The sequence below is a fragment of the Dermacentor albipictus genome, chromosome 2, assembly GCF_038994185.2.
Source record: "Dermacentor albipictus isolate Rhodes 1998 colony chromosome 2, USDA_Dalb.pri_finalv2, whole genome shotgun sequence".
NCBI classification, from domain to species: domain Eukaryota; kingdom Metazoa; phylum Arthropoda; class Arachnida; order Ixodida; family Ixodidae; genus Dermacentor; species Dermacentor albipictus.
The window spans coordinates 106,500,439-106,516,729 of NC_091822.1; the positions used below are offsets into that span (position 1 = coordinate 106,500,439).

At 46.7% G+C, this 16,291-nt stretch overlaps 1 protein-coding gene across 2 annotated transcripts in view; it reads left to right on the top strand.

Annotated features, from left to right (window-relative positions):
* LOC135914904 (solute carrier family 22 member 7-like) overlaps positions 1-16,291 on the top strand; it is an 86,934-nt gene that overhangs the window by 11,379 nt on the left and 59,264 nt on the right. The window lies entirely within an intron of this gene.

Consider the following 16,291-nt stretch of genomic DNA (forward strand, 5'->3'; position numbering starts at 1 on the left):
AATTGGGCAGCTTGCCGCTTACTAAACCATCGTGGCACGCATTGCAGCTTCTTCGGCAAGAAGGATGAGCATGATCCGCTCCTGCTTGCTCTCTCTTGAACTTCTTGTGCATCGGCGTAATCTTCTGTAGTAATTTACTCGTTCTGACATTCATAATTTGCACACCACGTCTACGTATGGCCCTGGAAGTTTGACGTTATTACTATCGGCAAACCAGTAATGCAGCGACACACCCTATCGCCACCGCATAGACGGGTCATGTATGGAGAGTGCGTGCAGGCGGGCTCCTCTCTGGTGCTTCCATCTGGACACGCTGCGTCTTTCAGCAACGGAGCCGCGAAGTCCGTGCGCGGCATTTGTGTGTTAAGACATTTACAAATGATTGTCTGATTATATATGACGCGTGTTATATACCGCCTAGCGACGGGTAAATGTTAAATTTAAATGCTTTCAGTCACTGCAGAGCGGTACATACTAAGTGGCACATAGTCACCTAAGTTCGCGTTCAAGACTTTCATTGAAGGGAAGCGGATACTCAACCAGCTTTCCGAACCTCCCGCATATATATAAATCTATATAACATTTAACCACAGGTAAACCATAAACACATTTAACCTTTATATACAGGTTTTATTATATATAGCTATCCTTCAACTGCGCCTACATTTTTCTTGTTCATTCTAGATAAAAATGAAATTATGAGGTTTTACGTCCCAAAACCACTTTCTGATGATAAGGCACGCCGTAGTGGAGGGCTCCGGAAATTTCGACCACCTGGGGTTCTTTAACGTGCACCTAAATCTAAGTACACGGGTGTTTTCGCATTTCGCCCCCATTGAGATGCAGCTGCCGTGGCCGGGATTCGATCCCGCGACGTCGTGCTCAGCAGCCCAACACCATAGCAACTGAGCATACACGGCGGGTTACTCTAAATTGCGCACTAATTTCTGGCCGCGAATGACTGCAGTGTGAGAAGTCGCTTCAGAACTGACAAAATGGCATGCTAATTTTGAAAAATTATGGCATGAACTTTTTTTTCTCACTATTCTGAATTAACAGTTTTGCGTTGACTAAGGTCTGGTAATTTCAGAAAGGCAGGTCTCATATGAGCGAGCATGTGAGTGCTCGTAACCTCCCAGGGGATCGCACAAAATAGGTAGTAGAGACAACTGGGAGACCCTGCTGCGCAGCTCGGACTCTTAGCTCCAGCTCCGGCTCGTCCAACTGGCTGAAGAGGCTGCTGCGACCCAAGACCTCCCAGCCTGCATCTGAGGCGGCGACACTCATACCCTAACCTGCGTGTCGGGGGCTGGGTAAATCACCTATCCCTGGGACAATAAAGTGTATTCTATCTATCGAGGCACACAGTATCGTGGCTATTGGGGCCGAGGACTTACGGAGTCGCCATCTGTCGGAAACACTTCCGTCGCGCAGAATGAGGGATAATAACGCGGCTCGCTCCTCACAGGTTTGGTTTACGGCGCTTAATAAAAACACCACGCGGCAGCCCTCCTGGACATCGCTGTAAATACTCTTAAAACGAGGGAAGTTTTTTAGTGCGAAAATAATAATGTTGGATAAACAGAAAGCACAGAATCATTCACAGACGCTATCTCTGTACCGAATATGTACAGCGAGCGCTACTGTGCTCGGTCGTCGCGATGGAGTGTCCGAAACGGGCTTCTTGCGTGAAAGGCTAGCAAACGCTGAGAGCAAACTATGTGAATTATATCTGTATTATCGAATGGAGCATAACAGAATGAAGCATCGATGCAGCGATCGCACGTGTTCGCAATGACCGACTTTGCGTCTGCATGCATGTCCGTGCACAATGTCTTGCTTTCGCTGCGAGAGCGTTTTCGCACCGTGCCGTGAGTGCTGGAAGAGCGGCATTGTACCAGCAGAATGGAAGACGACCTGCACGGCGCTCATTCCCAAGCCCGGCAAGGCCCCGAACATCGAGAACTTGAGGCCGATTTCTCTGACCTCCTGCGTCGGCAAGGCCATGGAGCGCGTCGTCCTCAACAGGTTGAACGGGTACCTCGAAGACAACGAGGTTTACACGTACAACATGAGTGGCTTCCGCGCCGGACTCTCAACGCACCATGCCATGAAACTAATCAGGAATCAGATTGTAGATGGCCGTTCCAGAGACATCAAAGCACTGCTCGGTCTGGACCTCGAGAAGGCTATTGACAACGTGCTCCACACCTATATAATCAAGCCCATTTCAGACCTGAGCCTTGGTTCCAGATTCCACTGCTACGTCAGCTCTTTTCTAACTGACAGGAAGGCCAAGCTTCGCATTGGAGACTTCCGCTCCGAAGATGTGCCCCTCGTAGGGTGGGGCAATCCTCAGGGCGCCGTCATCTCCCCATCACTGTATAACATCTGTATTATTGGTCTTTCCAAGAGGTTGGCGCGCGTCGACAACGTCAAGCACACCATCTGCGCCTATGACATCACCATATGGTGCTCCGGTGGCTGCGAGGGCATAGCCGAAGAAGCCATGCAGGAGACGATTGACGTGATCGAGGAGTATCTCCGCCCCTCTGGACTTCGATGCTCCCCCGCCAAATCTGACCTCCTGCTTTACAGAAAAGAGAAGGGAGGCAGACCCAAAGATTGGGAGCCAGTCTCCGAAAGCAGCATCAGACTTGGCACTTGTGACGGGGGGGTGGGGGGGGGTGATACTCAGGGTCAACGTTATTCGGGTCCTTGGCATGTTTGTCCAATTCAACGGCGAGAACGGAACTGATCTCCGAAAGATCATCGCAAATACGGAGAACGCTTTCCGCCTCGTTCGCAGAATCGCAAACCGGCATCGAGGCATGAAGGAAAACAATCTTATCAGCCTGATCAATGCCTTCATACTCTGCTACCTCACGTACATGATTTCTATGCACAACTGGCTCAGAGCGGAGCGAGACAAGCTCAACGTTCTCATTCGCAAAGTAGTCAAGAGGGCTCTTGGGTTGCCGATCAGGACCCATACCGAGGATCTCTTGAGGCTGGGGGTACATAACACCACCGACGAGATTGCTGAAGCCCAAGAAAGCGCGCGACTCAGTTACCTGACCAGAGACAACGGCAGGTAAACGCACCCTCGAAGAGCTGGGTTACCAACCTGCGGAATTCCCGATGGTCAGTACCCCGATCCCTAGGGGCATTCGAGACAAGTTCGTAGTGATCCCTGTGCACCGAACCGTCCATCCTGTTCACAACGAGGGCAGACGCAAGGCCAGAGCAGCAGCCATCCTCAAACAGATCAAGCAACACGACTTTAGAGCAAGCTTCGTCGACGCCGCGGAGTACAGTGACGGGAAGACCGTTGCCGTCGTTGTGGGCGACACGAGTGGCAAGATTTCCAATAGCGTCTCGATTCGCACTTCAGACCCCGGAGTCGCCGAGCAAGTCGTCATCGCCCTCGCCCTGCTAGACGGACGTGGGTGCGAAATCTATAGTGATTCCGAAACGGCAGTTAGGGCTTTTCAGAAGGGTTGCATCACCAAGGAAGCTGTTCGTCTTCTTAGCGGCGCGAGTCCATATTTTCTCACAAACCATTCAATTCACTGGTTTCCCGTGCACGTATGGTCGGTCGAGGGTGCTCCCCCAGACTTCAATAAATCTGCTCACGAGGCTGTGCGTGTCCTCACCGACCGCGCTTCCTCTATAAGGAGCACTGACGTCCCTCCTCTCTACGGTCACAGGGACGCTCCCGCTACTCACAACGAGATTATTAAATATTTCTACATGTCCAGAAGGGTCTTCCTACCCCCTCACCCCAAGTTGAATAGGGCGCACACCGTTTCGCTTAGGCTACTACAGACCAGCACATAACCGTGTCTGTCCGCTCTTCATGAGGCTTATCCCGACGTGTATCGCGACGACGCCTGCCCGTCCTCCGGCCAGACCTCCACTCTAGCTCACATGCTCTGGGAGTGCGGCTCGACATACCCCAAGTTCATCAAGGAGGAGTGGGACCCGCTTCTGCGTAGCCCCGCTCTAGATAAGCAAATCCTGGCCGTCCGGCGTGCCCCCGACCGGGCCGGTGGGCTAGACCTGCCGGTCCCGACGTGGGACTAACCGGGTGCTCCATGAGTTCGCGTCCTCGCCGGACCTGCAATAAAGTTTATTCACTCACTCACTCATGAGCATTTGGCAGCACACAAACAACCACTGTGGCGTGGACGCTATAAGAGCTGTTCAAAGATAATTTCGTTGTAGACTTCGGTGCTTACGGCGACTCTAATCGGCCGTAGTAACGATTGAATCTTTTCTTTTTCTAAATTCTTGGATGTTTAAATATTATTTCTCATGTTGCGTCAAACTTCTTCGCCATCGATTACTGGCGTCACCATGCAAGAAAGAAAGAGGAAACCACGATAAAATCCATGCCAGAACATATCTTTATCGGTCTTGTGAGCGTGCGATTTCCCGCTGCTTCTTTTTCGTAATCCAGTACATTAATTCACAACACAAACATGGCCATGTGCCATGCCTTTTTTATGTGCTTCTAACTGCTTCCTTTCCGTTACCGCGAACTTGCCAGAATCTAGCATAAACAAGCTCATAGACTAAATAAAACGTCATGACATTAGCCGGGCGGCGGGCGCGGCCGAGCGTTCTGGTGCGCGTTTTCTGCTACTCACCGAACGTCGCAGTCCTGACGCCGTTGCAGAAATCTTCATCGCGCCTGTGCTTGCTGCATACCAGAGTTGGAGCCGATGGATGTCTTCCGGTTCTAAGTTTCGCGAGCTAAGCTTCACGCAGCTCCTCGTCCTGCCTCTACGTGTCAATAAGGCGGACACCAGGCTCCGTTGGGTGCGTCCGGCACTGCGGCACCGAGCAGTAGGCTACCACGCTGCACGCCTCCAAAGGCAGCCACTACCTGATATAGTGCTTACAAATGTTGTTAAGCAGATATGCAAGGTGAGAAAACCTCGCCACATAATCAGAACCGCAGCTCAGGTGGGACAATAAACTTTTGTTTTCAGTTTGCTTGGGCGCTTCCAAAGTAGCCGACGTGGCCGCTGTGTCCACGTGATCCCTCATGCCACATCATGCCGACGGCGGCGCCGGCTTTTCCAGTGGTGGAGCTCCCCCCTCCCCTCCTTTAGAATCTGGCAGCGTGGCGTCTTGTGGGTCGTGTGTACGTTGGAAATCTGTCAAGTTCTGCATTGGCGTTTCTCCTATGTTTATGTATGTCATCATTTATGTGCTTTCGTGGACTTGTTTCGTTGAATTTAATTTGATCTTGTGTGTATATTTCGAAATTTGACCAGTAACCACTGCAAAAAAAAAAAAGAAAGAACTTCACTCAAACTGACGCGATACCTCTTTTTATACTCCCATTGCACCTTGAAAAAACTTCACCTTCTACAAAATAAAAAAAACAACTAAAGAAATGAAAAATATTCACCCACGGTTCAACGCAAAAATTCCGCCACCACCCTCCGGCCCCTCGCACGGCATACAAATTTACTCCGATCATACGGAGCATAATAAACTCCCAACAGGAGTCTCGCTAGACGACAAATTATATACTCCCACCTGGGAATTACTTCCGTTTGCAGTGCAAGAGTGGCGTTTTCGGCGCCTGAAAAACTTGCACGCATATCTTCACGTACTTCACGCGATGAACGCACCAGCGGATATCGAAAAAAGGCTTGAAAAGCTGTATCTACGCTGCGTTGTGAGATTCGTACATGTGATCCTGCTAACTTGTTGAAAATCCTGCAGACGGGACTCTGCGTAATCCACCGCGCATGGGAGGATATGCAAAAATAATGAATTGCCAATTTGCCCTTGCATTGGGCTGCGTCCAACTGTCACGTGCAATTTCATCTGATCAAGCTGCCATGAAGAAAGAACGCATAAACCAGAAAGATTTTTGAAGCGTTTTTATCAAAAGAAGAGAGGTAGTGCCTGCATACGTGGCGCATCTATATCGCTGTTCAGTGCAGAAATGTTTTTTATTATACAGGTGAATTAGAAAGTCCTGTGGAGAGGCGAGGAAGAGTATCTTTCCTTCCTTCTTTCTTTCCTTCTTTCTTTCTTTCTTTCTTTCTTTCTTTCTTTCTTTCTTTCTTTCTTTCTTTCTTTCTTTCTTTCTTTCTTTCTTTCTTTCTTTCTTTCTTTCTTTCTTTCTTTCTTTCTTTCTTTCTTTCTTTCTATCTTTCTTTCTTTCTTTCTTTCTTTCTTTCTTTCGAGGCAGTATATTGTACATTTTTGATCAATAATAAACGTGGTCACCGGACCTTCCAGGCCGAACTTAGCTGAACACACCCAGAGTCGCCCACTACACGGCGTGCCTCATAATAAAATCGGGATTTTGGCACGTAGAGTCTCCAAATTTAACCAATCTGTTCCAAATTACAAATCTCAATGATAGTGGTGGACCCGATCGTTGATTGTCGAGTCTGAAGCGAACGCGCCTGATGGGTCAAGTTCGTCTTCCATTCATGCGTGACTCTCACTTTACATTCCAGAGGGATCGCTCGTGCTGGAGTGCATTCGAAAGCGTACAACACTGTTCGCGGCTCATACGCGCAATCTGAGCAGACAAGAATGTTTGCTATAGAACCGGTGACGAGCTTACAAAACTAGGTTTTGATCGAGCGGCCTTTCCAATATCTTAGAATACCGTAGTCGTGTATTGTGCCGATGAATAGAGAATGGTGGCTGAACCTCTTACGGTCCGCTCCGCTCACGGAAGTATATGCTAGCGATTTGCATACAGCAGCTTAACGAAAACAGTGGCGCGCATGCGCGCACGACGTTCATGCTGGCAGCGGCGCCTAGAAGCTTGGCCTCCCTCGTTCGGATAGAAAGCCGATTGAGTGGTGGACGAAAGTGGATCCACTTGGCTGCTTTGTCCATTTCGTAGCCACGTCGCGGGCACGTGTAGCTCGAGTCTCGTGAAGGCTCGCTCATGAAAGCGCGAAATCAACGGAGGTTCCCTGTTCAGCCTCAGAGCGTGCAATCTGTGCGGAGTGGAGCGCAAGCGACATATCTCCTAAACCTGTCTGGTAACTCGAGACCAGTGATAATCCGTCGATGAACAATCACTGCTGCATGAAGTGAAACGACTTACGCATGGCAACATAAAACTCGCCGGTTTATTCACACATCCACTCCTTTTTTTTCTTTATCTGTTATCTGCCACTTTAATGTTTTCGAGTCCCTCAGTTTGGAACGTGGCGGCCACGTGATCACCGAGAATACTATCAGGCATCTGGCTCCGTGCTCACTGCGACGTAAGCTTGGAATAAACAGCCTCGTACAACCAATGGAGCACGGCGTTCATCTTGTTTGCGTCGTGTAAGGGAATGGCCAGTTGCTCCACAACACATGTCTGAAACGAAAGACATCGTTTTTTTCTTGCGCTGTCAGACAAAGCGAGCGCTAATATTGGCACTATCGATTATGAATTTAGGAAGAGATGCACCTTACTGAACCGCTCTACGCTCCCGAACACAGTTCGCGTAGTGAAAACACGTTTAAAGAAATGACAGCCCTGCCTGCGCTTGGAAACGAAAGATGCGCCACTACAATGGTGGTTTTCCCAACTTGGCGACAACTAAAGTGTTTTTTGTCTGCGTTTTTTTATGGACAGCAAAGCCTCGTAGTGCGTGCGTAGCTGCAAGGTACTAAGCAACGTCGGCCGCAGGTCACCGTTCTGTGCTAGGCGTCAGCTTTCTGCTCACAAATTTGAAGCATCTAAACTGTAAAAGCATCTATGCCCGGAACTGAACTCGCATTGAAGCTTGATTCCATTGTTTGGCGAGTACTTCTGCTCGCGGGTCCATTTGGCGGCTTCACCTAAAGCTATTGTTTTAATTGAAGCTTTACTTCCGGAGTTTCTTACTAAAAATGCGGAAACGGAGAAATCCCTTTGCTCTCCGTCCACTGCACCTAATTTCATGAAGTATCCTAAACATGAATGAGGAGACTACAATATGTTGACAGTAGTAAGTAAATTTTAAATTTATGCCATCTATTTTACCTAAGTTCTTCAATACTGCAATATAAAAGGGAAAGTAACAATATCAAGTTGAACCGATCTTGAAGTGCACAGGTACACATCCATGGTTATATTGCGCTTAGTTTTACACTGACGATATTAAGTGAAGGACAGGATGTGGACGTACGTAGCACAGTGCGCTACGTAGCGTCCACAATCGCTACGTCCACAATCGATAACACAATCGCTACGTAGCTCAATGCGCTACGTACGTAGCGCTAGGTACCTACACATCCTGTCCTTCACTTAATATCGTCAGCGTAAAACTAAGCGCAATATAACCACGAACGTTCACCAACTAGCCCCCTTCATTGCTTTACTAAATACAGGTACACATATACAAATGGCTACAGAAAGGCTGACCGGACAGCACCTCGCTCACAGCTGAAAATTTTTTTTTGAACAGAGACACTATATACGTTGTTACACAAGTTCATGCGCACTCGTAATAGAGCTTATATGTAAGATAAATCGACGAAACCACCCGTGACAGAACGTCTTACAATGCAAAAACACAAACGCAGTGAAGTGCTAACACTACTTATCAAGGTAGGCCAATTGCTTACGGTTGTCGTCTGTCACAGGTGGTTCTGTTCATTGAACCTGCGTCTACGCACTGCTGCGCGTGTGCACAAAATCACATAACTACGATACAGTCTGTGTTCGATAAGTTATTCATCTTTTACAGAAGCGGTTGTTCTGTCTACTTTTCTGTAACCTGCTGTCTGTGTGCCGGCACGATTCGAGGTCTGTTCAATATGAACTTTACCCACAAGCCCGACATGCCATCATATTTTATCCTATACGAAGGCTCCAACTCTGCTAATGGGCAATAAATGAAATCATACCACAAATTGTCAACTGCGCTTCTTCAGACATGTATAAAACGGGCAAAATTGTCGTGTTATACACAACTCGTGTTATATCAGTCATGTCTGCACCGAACTTTTTTTTCAGAACACTCGTAAAGATTATAACAATTTCATAGCAGGTGTATACTCATGTATCACATTTATCCGCTCTAATTGCTTTACCAGACGCCGTTTACAGTGCTCCTATGTTTGTTTATGTACTAAGTTAAGAATTTGTGAACATTGGGCTTCGAAATTCTTTTAAGGTTGTCGAATCACGGCAACTTTGAAAAATACGTAAGGAACCTAAATTTTTGCTACTGTGGGTACAATTTAGCTTTCTCTTTTTAAATGCAACAAGTTGTTATTCAAGTCAGTTCTGTAGTGCGGACAGTAATTCTCCGCTTTACAAGTATCCGAATGGGGGAGTCAGAGCTCATGCCGAAGTGAAGCTTCCTGCTAATTAGGCTGTGATTATGATGACATCATGTTCATTCCCGTGCGCATGTTGTCACACAGCATAATAAAGTATACCAGACGTGCTAGTGTAAATCGCAGCATTCTTGCAACACGCACCATCAACAGCCTGGTGACTCCTTCGCTGTCGAAGCTTTCGCTTCGTACTCGCTGAGGCTGCGAAAAGCGGAAATGATAGTACTTTTTACCAGTCGAGGCCCCACATGGTACAAGTCATGCGCAATTTCTCGAATGCAAGTTTTGTACTTTGTTTTCAACGACAAAGTAAATGACAATACAGATCCGACTGTCTGAACAAAGCAGTTCCTTCACAAGCGCGCTAGAACAGTCGCACAACACTAAAATGCCAAATGAAAACAGAAATCAAGTCAGGCTAGCACGGTGCGCGTTGTCTCCAAGCCGGCAAGGTGCATTGTCATTGTGCGCAGGGTACGTTAGCGCTACCCCGGCACAACTCATATTCTCTACGACACGGCTTTACCGCGGACACAACTCTAACGCAGTTACTTATGATGTTCTCCGTCATGGACAAAGCATTGCATACGTTGAGCTATCAGGCACTAATCAAAACATACCGGTTCGCAAAGTTACTCAGTCGAAGGTGCGAGACTTTCCAAAAACAAGTGTTTTGCGTCGCTTTGCGCTGTCATGACGTTCGAGCGATAGCCGCACGATGATGCGGATATTCAGATAGTGACTACAACGAGCATGACGGAACAAATACAGTCGATGATGATAATGATGGTGATGATGATGATGTTTGTCGGCGTCCTCTTCGGAACGGGTCGGCAACAAATAGTCCCCTAGCTTTCTTTAGCTAATCATTATTCATGCATCTATGGTAGCCTATATCCCCAGCTTTCAGGTTTTCAATAAAACATTTATCCCTGTATTGTACAGTTACTGGTGCCTGTAAGAAGTAGGGTTCTATGAAGTTGTTCCTTCTTTATTTCAATCAATACTGCTGTGTGGTGAATGCTTCGATCCGCTTTTTATTCCACCACTTTTGGAAGGTCCGCGCTACCCACGAGTCACGCTGAGTGAATGACTTGGCTATGTCACCCAGGCGCCGCAAGCTGAAGAGCGATATGGGAAAAAATGCAGCGCTGCTGCTTCATCACCACGCTAACAACGCAGCCCTTGGCACGAGAAGCAACCCATACACAGCGTAGGACACAACGTTGAATCGGTAGCTGCATGCAACGGGTTCACACGCCTACAGAATCCAGCGAGCGGCGTCACGCACAAAGTGGAGCACAACGGGAAGGTGCTACGTTCCATATCACTTTCCCGGCATGCTTAAATGATTGTAAAGCTTATATCTGTCGCCCTCGGAGGAAATGAACACAGATTGGAAACCAGTTTCCTGAATGAATGATCACAAAGCTACAGATGGAATAGACGAGGAACAAGACTTATCCCTGTCACTTCACTCACTTAGTATAAAGATTGAAAACTTACAGAACAGTAGAGGAGAAATTTCGATGTATGCTCGCCGACATGCTGATCTGAACAAAAAAAAACATGCAAGATCTAAGAAATGATGAGCCGATATCATCATTATTAAAGACAGCGACGAAATGAACCTCTATCTGGAGGATAACTGAGTTGCCTAAGCAGAACGAGGCAGTTAAAGAACAAGCAGCCGCAAAGAGCAGAAAAAATTATTTAATAATTTTCAGGTGAAGCCAGCTTCATTCCCTAACTCACACAATGAGCTCTGTCCGTAAGGTTATCGTGGTCACAGGCAACATAGGTTGCCATAGCCCACGCCTGTATGTCCTAGTGTTGCATGTGACATCGGTGCGCAACAATGTACTTTTTCGGAAAGCGGCCGCATTCGCTGCCACTTTACAGCTAGGCTTTAGCGGCGACTCATCAGACTCTATGGATTTGGAATGCGAACAAACAGGCGGCAACAGAAAAATAACAATCTTTATTATACATCTATCACAGAAGGCGAAAAATCACCGGAGCAAATTAGATGCAAGGTGCGCGTCACAACTTTCGCATTGATCCCCCACTGAGAATTTTGTACGCATTTGGAGGATCTTGATTTGTGAAAACCATGCATGATCCAAACACCTCATCGAGGATCCATGTGGCTGTTCCGTGAGAACTGCTTGAATTCACTCTTAGGCATCAATTTGTTTTTTTACATAACTCACCATCGTTTCAATGACACGTTCCACGAGGCACATCTCCGCAGTTTTCTTGAGCGCTTGGGTCTAGGATCCACACAGACATAATAATAGGAGTAATAAAAGGTTGTGGTTAGTCATGGATTGATCGATGACACATAGCATTCATTCATTTATTAATTCAATCGCTCATTACTTTATTCACTTATTATTTCACTCATTTAATAATATTTGAGGTTTTACGTGCCAAAACCACTTTCTGATTATGAGGCACGCCGTAGTGGAGGACTCCGGAAATTTTGACCACCTGGGGTTCTTTAACGTGCACCTAAATCTAAGCACACGGGTGTTTTCGCATTTCGCCCCCATCGAAATGCGGCCGCCGTGGCCGGGATTCGATCCCGCGACCTCGTGCTCAGCAGCCCAACACCATAGCCACTGAGCAACCACGGCGGGTTATTTCACTCATTTACTCAGTCATGTTAACTCGTCTCCTGCCGACAAGTTTCACATTGCATTAAGAAAAAACGCTTGTAAAATACAGTTCCTCTTACCTTAATACTTATACCCCATCGTGCCCATAGACAATATATCCCATTTCACAAATCCGTGAAATCTATCCGCCTAATCTCCACGACTGTTCTGCAAACCGGAGTGCCAGGTGTACATTTGCTCAGATCAAGCATATCGCAGTGAATTTAGCCTAGTAATTATCACATTTGTGGATAGCTCTTCCCCTATTTAGCTCGCAATAAAGCCACAGTACGCGTCGTCTGTGGCGACGCCATTGAAAAAAAGAAAAGAAAGTTCCGGTTACACTGCAGTGGTATGATGACGCTATCTCTCACAGCTCCATTTCTTTACTTCGCATCGAAGTGCCAGTGCCAGTTCATCAGAGTGACATCACAGATTTCAAAGTAATATTTCTTTTTCGTATTTGGGTTGTTGTCGCTCAGTGAACGTCCTTAATTGTGGCTAAGCTCAGTATTTTGATTTTGTTGCATTAAGGATTATATAAGCACTCCAGGTGCACTTAAACCGTTGGCTTCGCCGATGTGTTTCGTATTAGGTCCAAGGACGATAACATCGTCGCCGCGCGCCGTATGCTGTATCAGCGAGTTATAGCTTCCGAGGGTGAGCTGACGATGGAGGCCTAATCTCGCGCGCGCAACGGAGCAAAGCGGGGAGGAAGCGTGCCGTCTTCCGTCGCGCGCAAGGCACCTGGGGAGAGGAGGAAGAGGTGGGGGTTCTACACTGGCCACTGCTCATTACGGTGCGGGCCCTATCTTGAAAGCGATCTGCGATGAGTACAGAATCAGGTACGCCGGAAGCTCATAGCTTCGTGAGCGCTGTGTTCCGGCCGCTTAGTTCGCGTTGAAGGGAGATGCAGCACGAAGGTCAATTCTCTCGCTGGCTGCTGCCACTCTTCATCGCGCCAGCACTTTGACACTGCGTGTCCACTCTTATCGAGTGAGACGTGTTTCTGTTTGCCTGTGCGCGCCTGACACCCGGATTGTTAATTTAGTTGGTAAGCGAATGTTTACGAGCTTATACAGCAGATAAGACTACTATCCTTACTTCTTATAGCTGTCCACTAATTGACCATCGCGACCGACGCTTCGCCATTGCGGTGAAACTGCGACTTTTCTTTTATGGCAATGTAGTCCGCCGTTGCCGATAAAAACTAACCAGACATGAAAAACGCCATTCAAACCATTTTATGACCTTGCGGTGTACTAGTGCCGAAACTTGAGGGTGGCCTCGCCACCCGTACGTCTTTCGTTTCATGGCATCTTTCTGGCCTATCAAACATGTTCCCATGGCATGAGTGGTTTTCTGGGTATTGTGGGAGGGTATTTTTTTAATATAGCTAAATTACTTCTCTTATTAGTAGCCTTTTCAATGTTGCAGTGCGCCCTGTTTTTGGTGAAGCGTGCTAACGCTACTCTAATAGCCCTAATTTCTGAGAGCTAAACACGATGTCTGGGTATGAGCATACGCTCGCCTAACATCATTAAATGCTCAAAATGCTCGTTGGCCGGCTATGTTGATTCCGAAATGAAATACACCATTTGCGTTGTTGTAATGGGCCGCACGCCTTCAATGATGGTTCAACACTTTAAAAATGTAGTACAGAGCTAGATAACAACGAGTACAATATACGCTGAAGACATTGGTAACGTCGAAATGGCAAATAAACCGGTGTTCTCGAGACTCACAGCGAGCCTTGCGCCAAATACTTAGAAAGTGTTGTGTCGTGCTTACCCGATTTGTTCTGTACTCTTGTACACAGATTGCATGGTAACTGCATATGCCTTCAAGAACCTGAATAAAAAGTTATGTAATGGCAAAATGAGGACATCATCCGTGAATTTTGTGCAGTTACTGTGTTGCCATGCTGAGTATCCACGTTTTGTTAACAAAATTGGTGTCGAATAACGCTTCGCTAAATTTCGAATACTATTAAATACCAGCCTATCTACCGCGTTCTGTAAATGATCATTCTAATGTTCCCTCCCACACGATACTACTGGTTCTTTCGTGTACTACTCTAATAGATACGATAGGCAGCTACAAGATACCCTGTACTGCTCCGGGCTTGCTAATAAAAGAGTGTCGACCAAGCGTCGACGCTAAAGCAGACAAGGTCCACGTACATTGGGGTTCAAATGACTCTATGACCAAATGATCATTATCTCTCTATTCTATCCTTTGTATCTCTTCTTCATGTTCATTATGCATTCATATTATGTCGTAGTCGTGTCGTATCTCATGCGCAGTTACGTCAACACTTCGTTGACCCGATCTTTTTTTCTGCCTTTGGCACAGTGGAATGCACCCATCACCCCAGTTTCCTTGTTGCTCCTTCAGCCGACCGCGAGGTACAGGACCCCTTAGCCCTGAGTGTCTACGTGTGGCTTCTCCTCAACAATGACTATGGCTTCGCATGACTATCCGCGTGCTCGAGCGCATGCACGGGCAACCGTAGTATCTCGGAATTATTCTGCGCTGGGTGCAAAGTCAGGCGAGCCAAGATGGCTGGTCCCGTCACGTGCGCTGAGTTCCCGCTTACTAAGTGCTGGAGGTCATGTAATCCGAAGTGGCGCATGCGCCATGAAGAGAGAGGAAGCGCCAAGCACTCGTTTGCCGAGGTCGATGCTTTTCTTCACGCCACCGTTGTGACAAGTGTTCGTGGTTACCGAACGAGATCAGTTCGCGTTTGCCTGTGCACGCATTACACCGTTGTTGTTAATTTAATGAGTAAGCGAATGTTTATTGCAATTTATACGGCTTGTAAAATTACGTACTTTGCTTCATATAATTGTCGAATAAATTGCTATCGTCATCAATTGTTCGCTTTTCAGGCGAAAGTGCGGCTTTATTGCTTTCACACATTTTGCTGGCTTAGAGATTATTACCGCGTTAAGAATGTTGTACTATATATAACGTTTAGTTATAAAAGAAAGCCGAAGTATGCGTAAGCAGCTCCTGCGCTTTTGGCCGCGCCCTGAGGACCCTGTATGTCGTGTTACAATGTCGAAAATTTTATAGTACAGAGCGCACTGCAAATCGCGCTATTTAACCAGCATATCAAAAGTGCATCAAACAAAAGCTAATGTGAAATAAATTCCGCCCGATTTTTTTAGAAATCCACCAGAACAGCAGCTTCAAGGTTCCACTAGACCGCTTGTTTTAACATTCGATAATAAAATCTTAGCCTCCATAAAACACACCGACGTGCGGTCTTTCACTTACGCTGATCACAAACGCCGAACCCAGTTTGTGCTGCAGCACAACGTCCGTCAAGCAGTCGACGGCCATTTTGGACACCGGCCTCAGCACTGCAATCATGTCTGCCGAAGCTGCAGCGCAAATAACTTGGTTTAAATAGCCCGCGTATACCCACCAAAAAGAAACCGTATAATTTATTGAAAACGTAACAGAAGGCGAAGGAACACATGAACAAATGAAAGACGGTAGCAGGTTTTGATAACCGCTCTACAAAAAGTGAAATCTGCACTCGAAATTTAATTTGTGCTCTTGCTTGGTATTTACACCCTCGAGTTCGAACTGCACAATATTTTAGCGCTTCCCCGTCTCGGTCCTTAATAGAAGACCACGCAACCAATCACAGCACGTATCAAAAGGGTAAGCTAACGATTCAAGCGACAAAAAAAATCTTCGGATTCCCCCGCATTATCACCTGAGCAAGATGTATTTGATGAATTCTATGAATCGATGATTTCCCACTTTAAGGCAACATTTACGGGTGGCAGTAAACTTTAAGACGACCACAATTCATCGCACACGATGCAGCCGTAGGCGTAGCCGTTTTTCACGAACAGACAAATAATTTCACGTTTTTTTTTTTCTGAAGCGAAGTGTTAACGCGGTATATGCTTCTCCTTCAATTTTGCTGTTATCTAGGGACCCTTAACGCTTCACAGCTTGCCTCATTCTGCTCCTTGGCGCGAATTCTGATGCTCTAATAAACTTTCTATAATTTTCCTATGCACATCGCATGCTTTGTATGATTGCGCAGGAACATTTTCTCTTAATTTCGACCAGTTTAGGTACTCGCAAATGAACGTTTATTCCGGAAAAGTTACACTCTATACGTGTAAGAGAGATTACATAGAGTTCTCATATTTTACACCACTTGAGGCGCAACTTTCATTGAGAAAAAACTCGCATTTTCATAACGTCATGCGTTGGAACACTTTCAGGTCCTCTTTATCCATGAAAGTATTTGCGATAAATTAAAGGGTAGTAAGCTAGGAAAAGTGTTCATATTT